This window comes from Melospiza melodia, chromosome 14 (assembly GCF_035770615.1).
Source record: "Melospiza melodia melodia isolate bMelMel2 chromosome 14, bMelMel2.pri, whole genome shotgun sequence".
NCBI lineage: Eukaryota > Metazoa > Chordata > Aves > Passeriformes > Passerellidae > Melospiza > Melospiza melodia.
Window position 1 is genome coordinate 17,751,378 of NC_086207.1, and position 6,000 is coordinate 17,757,377.

The following is a 6,000-nucleotide window of genomic DNA, read 5'->3' on the forward strand; positions in this document are numbered from 1 at the left end:
CACACAATGAATGTGACTTAGGGAACATTGTGGTGTTCATTTCACAGCTTTGAAAAGGGGGGAACACAAATCCAAGGTGTTCTTGGTCTGTGAAGCAAGTGTTGGGCTCCAATCTTGGTTCAGGTGATGATCCCATCTTTGAGAGAGAATCTGGTGCTCCTGCCACAGCCCAGATCTCAGAGCTGGGGTTTCGTTGTGGCACCAACCTTTCCCAAGGGATCTGCTGAGCCCTGGGCTGGCTGCTGCTCTTAATGACTTGGATGCCTCCCTGTGTCAGTACCAATAATCTGTTTGCATGGGCATGTTCATTCATCACCCATCATCCTCAATTAAAGGATTCACAGAGCATGTGGAAGGGACAAATGGTGAAGTGAAATGAAATTTCTTTGTTACAGAAGCAGGAGATGAACCAGGCCTGCATCACCTGCATTAAAAGGACAAACCTGTCAGGACTGACAGATTTCCATGCCAGCACTTTGTGCCAGAGAGATCAAATGTTTCAAAAAATGTTGAAAACATATTTTGAAATTGCATCCTAAAAGTGCTTTAAATAAAAATTAAAAAAGATTTAATGATACTTAGTAATGACATATATATATGATAATAATAATATATATTATATGGTATAATGATATTTACTTTTTCGCTTTCTTGTTTACTAAGCTTTTGTGGCAATTACTGTAATTATTTCAGAATTGTAAGTGGGACTATCCAGTTTCCTTCTCTTTACTCTTCTGTGCTGGTATCAGAATTTGATGTGGATTTGTGTTCTCAGCTGAACAGACTCTGCTCCAGCAGCTCCTGCAGCCTCCTGATCCTTCCTGGAACCCTGGATCCCACCAGGTCTGTTGGGAACAGTGAAAGGAACCCCCTGCAAACAGCTGGTTTTGAACAGTGAGAAATTATTTTTGAGCAAAAAAATGGCATTTTCTGTTGGTATCTTTTTTGTAAGTCCAAAACCTGATCCATTTTCATGTTTTTCTGGATTTGTTTGCAAACAGTTTGAGTTAATTTTTTCAAAAGAAAGATTATGGCTTAAATAACAGCAGTATTTTTGAAGTGAGAAAGATTATAATAGTTAAAATTTCAGAAAAAATTAAATAGCATTAGAATCCTTATAAAGTAGAACATTTTCAATGCATTTTATTAATGTATGACAATCTTTAAAAAAGAGAACAAATTCTGGTTAGAACAGTTTAATGCAGAAACTTCCAGTCGTATTTCTTATTTTCTTGAGAGGATAAAATACAGTGATAGGGAGCTTTGGGATAAGGTGTGGCATGAGTAAAAGCCTTTCTAGCAAAGAGTATAGGCAGTCACATTTAGACATTTGGTAATTTCAGTTGTGCTGTTTAGTTCCCCTCGTTGTAAAATATTGATTATATTTAAAAAATGGATTAAATGAGTATGTGGAGGTAACTTTCATTATAATAAGTGTGATTAATTGGCCCTTTGCTGGGAGTCTCTGTGGACTTGTACCTTTTTAAGTGGCATTTTTGTACCCAGGCTACAGCACAGGAATTCCTGCCCTTTGGGACTGTCTTGCTGCTTTTCAGCAGGAACAAATTCCTTCCTGTCCCTTCCCTGTCTCTAATGCACGTTCACTCCTTCAGCCTCTTTATCCTTTACTTATTGAGATAAAGTAAATTGTAGGGATGTGATTTGAAGGTGATTTTAGCAGGTGTTTGCAGCCCAGCCAGGGCTGTGACCTGTGGGACACTGTGTCACTGTTATGTCAGATGTGACACACATATGTGATTAGGGTCTAAGAAGAAAAAAAGTTTATTATTCTGTGTGTTCTCCAGTTTATATACTCTTAACAAAGTGTGATCTTAAGTCATTAACTACATCACAATAACTTATTCATTGGTGCAAAGCAATTAGGTTCAATGTAATTAGCAAAATTTTACAGAAATTTAATAAGGCACATATACACATCTACTTTTGCACGTAGTCTAGATTATAAAAATTTTCATGTATCTTTTCTAATCTGTTTCCATGCTGACAGCTTTGTCTTCTTCCTTGCTATGGATACACTCAAAAATCATCAATGTTATTTTTTCTATTAACTCAGCTTTGCTTGCAGGCCAGCTGTCAAACCCCTCCATACTCTCAGACCTGTGTACCCCAGGATCCTGCTGCTTGGGATCCCCCCATCCCCATCCCCAGGGAATGCTGCCCATTCTGGGCAGGGACAGGGAGAATCCCTTGAGGGAATTCACTGAGGCATTCTCAAAAAAATGCCAAAAAGTCGATGAGCTCACACCCCTTGGTAAACTCAACCCCTGGCATGCTGCTCTCCAGTGCTTCCTGCCCTTCCCAGCTCAAAAACCACCTGCAGAAACGGTTTTCATTTTGCAGTATTTATCCAGCCTTTCTGTGCAAACACCCTCAGTTCTGGCATGTGGTTGAAGTTACGACCCAGCAGCACGGTAAAAGCAAAGAGAACATAAAGTTATCAATCCTGACCCTCAGGAAAAGAACCCATCAGCAAAGGGCTGGATTCCCATCCCACTGAGGGGATGAAAGGCAGGAAAACACCACAAAACTGTGCAGGGAAAACACCACAAAACTCTGCTGGGTGTGAGTGAGGAGCCCCAGCAGGATCTCCCCATGGCACTGCCCATCCATTCCCACTCCATGAAGGGAACACTTTGCACACCACAGGCTGAAATCAATGGAATGTTCAATATTTCCTTCACTTCCCTTTTCAAAGTGACTGGTGATTCCCCTCCACGTCCATTTGCTGCCTCTGCTCAAAGTTAAATGTAGGAAAGAGTCACCGGTAAAAGCCTCAGGGGTTTACAGTTCAGCTGGAGGTGTCTGAGGAGAAAATACACTTTTCCCTAAAATGAAAGAGCTTCACTGCTATTTAGCTTATTATTTAAATTTTTTAGTCTATTACATTTTATAATGTGATTTTATTTTACTGCTTTCCATTGCTCACAACTGACACAAAATCATTCCTGAATGCTAATTTCCTCTGTGTCTTATGTAATACTTTTAAACTACAAATACCTGTAGATAATGAAGTTCAGCTCACTTGTTAGGGTGAGAAAAAACAATGCTCCAAAAACACTGCCCAGGGAAACCTGCAGTCACAGAGCTGAAGAGAAATGTAATATTATGAAGAAGGACTTTCCTCTCTGAGAAGCTGTTTCTGCCCTCTGAAGTGAGGATTCCCCTTGCTTGGATTGAATATCTTGTTTTATTACAAAGGACTAATTCAATTTGCATTGTCTTGTAACACTGCTGCTTTTTTTAGCAGCGAGTCCGTGTTTGGTTGTACCCATAACTCAAGGGCACTAAACAGACTGTAATTGTTTCAACAGTTGAATTAATCAAAATGCTCCGTGTGTTTTAGTTCCTTCAGGAAAATAAAAGGGTGGCATGCAATGCTGCAGAGTAGTTTCTGAGGGTTTGATTTCCCTCTCAGGCACTTGTGGGTCAAAGCCTGCACTGCTGTGTGGGCACAGCTCAGGGTGTTGCTGATATTGACAGCCCATGGGAAAACCATATAGGAAAAACCCAAATTAATGGGCCTCATGGTCACCACAGCCAGGCCAGGGGATATCCACGGGCCAAGGCTCCAGGGCCGTGGTTTCTGTGGGTGTTATTCCAGCTGGGAGGAGCTGGGCTGCCAGGGAGGAGCTCCTGCAGGCTCGGGGGTGATGCCGTCTCACGCTTTAATTCTTTTAATTCCAGCCCGTTCCCATTCCAGCCCGTTCCCATCTATCACATCTGACCCAGTGGGAAGCTGAGATGGGAGGAACATCCTTGAGGAGGTTTAAGTGCTGCTCTCAGAGAGTCATTATCATTTGTCAGTGTTGGAGGAGCTGCTGTTGTCACACAGGGCCTGGGTTTGAAGGGTTGGGAGTTCAGTTTGGTCCGAGGATCACCAAAATACCCCAATTTATCCTCATTACAGCTGTCGTGCTGTGCCCCTTGCTTGTTACATGGACAAATAGTGATGGGAGAATAGTTTTAAACTAAAAGAGAGGAGTTTTAGATTAAATGTTAGGAAAAAATGGTTCCCTGTGAGGGCGGGCAGGCCCTGGCACAGGTGCCCAGAGCAGCTGTGGATTCCCCATCCCTGGCAGTGCCCAAGGCCAGGATGGACAGGGCTTGGAGCAGCCTGGGATAGTGGAAGGTGTCCCTGTCCATGGCTGCTTCCCTCAGCAGAGACCCCTGATGGAGAGAGCACCCACAGCCCCTGCCCCAAAAACTGCCCAAACTCCCTCCCTGGTATCTCCCTGCCTGGGATTTCAGTGTAAGCCTGGATTTTATTCATTCTGCAGCCAAAATTAGGCCAGCAATGCTGCCAAGAGGCACACTTCTTTGGGTTGATACGTGGAGAATGCATTTTTAATGCTCTAAGTGCTGTTCTCTGCCACTGGACTCCCATGTGATGCAGAGCTGCAGTCAGAGCCCTGCAGTAAAACAACGTTTTCTTCCAAGCAGGATGGAGAAAAATACAGCAAATAATATTTTTTCATTAAAAGTGAAAAATATTACTTTTAACTGGCCAGCTTCTGAGCTTTCTCAGATCTCAGCTGCCAAGTGATAATTCTGTCTTGTGAGGTTAAAACTGGAGTAAGAACAATTTTCTAATCAAAACAAATGTTTACCTACTGCAGGAAAATTTGTGTGTCTAGACATGGGCACCAACCTTTCAGGTAATATTGAGAAACATTATTTTATTTTCTTTCGTTGTGGTCATGCTGAGAATTTCTCCTTAATTGGAGAAAAGACTTGTGATTAAATGTGCAGCATTCAGAAATCTTCGTTCTGAACTGGGCAGAGGAATTTCAATACTGAAAACCACCCTCCAAAAAATCCCAAACTTTCTCCCCACCAATGCAGAACTTGCTGTGAGGTGGAAACAAATTTGATTTGGGACGTCTGTGATTCCTTTCAGGTTTCTTCCCCTGTTTCCTGCTTAGGAGAAGAAACATTCCCTCCTGTGGGGATGCATTAGCAAGGAGGGGACTGCACACACAAGGAAGAAATGCTGGAGTCACTCAGGGAGAAATGTTGATCTATTTCTGCTGAGTAAACCCACAGTGATATAATTTACTCCCTGGGATTTGCATTGGATTTATGCTGGCATATAGGAGATCACAGAATCCCCCTGCTGATTAGCACAATGTGCTTGGGGTGAGACCCAGACCACCTCAAGACTGTCTGATCTTTCCCTTTTTACAGACCCATTTTCCAGTCACTTATCTCTTTTGCTGAGCCTCATCCTTTGCAGAGAGATTTTTCTGTGCTGGATCTGTGCCTCAGGCAGACCTACAAACTTCTAAAGTGTCAGTCACAGCAGTGAAATCAGTGCAGCACAAGAGAACAGGAGAAAAGCAAAGTTGTGTTTCCCACATGAAACAAAATTTGGGGCTGTTGAGAGGGGAAGCTCGAGGGTTGCTGGGTTTGGAGTGAGGACAGACAGTTCTGCAGGTTGGGTCTAGAGGTGCCTTCTGCTGGATTTTGCTGTTCCACCAGGGAAAAATACACCTGAATTTAGGTGTCCCTGGAACTGCCTCACCTCCTGTATGCTTGGGACTGTGTGGGCACCTCACAAAATCCTCATCACTCCACCAAATGTTCTCCCTCTCTCACCTGGACCCACTGAACTTACTCCACTGGAGTTTTGAGCTTCACCTAAGACAAGCTCTCCAATTTTAAGGATTTATCATTAAACAAAAACAAAAAGGAGAGGTTTCCTTTGTGATTTTTAGATCTTTAATAAAAGGATACAGTAGGATGTGAGAAAGGGAAGATATTGCTGATCACTTGCTTTAATGAACATTTGTGTTCATTAAACACACCCAGGAAAGGAGATCAGGAGAATCCTTCCTATTAAAGCTTCCACAGCTTGAGAGGACTTAAACAACAGAAATAAAAAGGAAAATGAGCACCTGGAGGCTCAACTCACATTGAGGCAAAAAGCTGGGAAGGAGACATGAGAGATTTGGTGAATTTGTAGAAAGAAAGGAGTCGTGT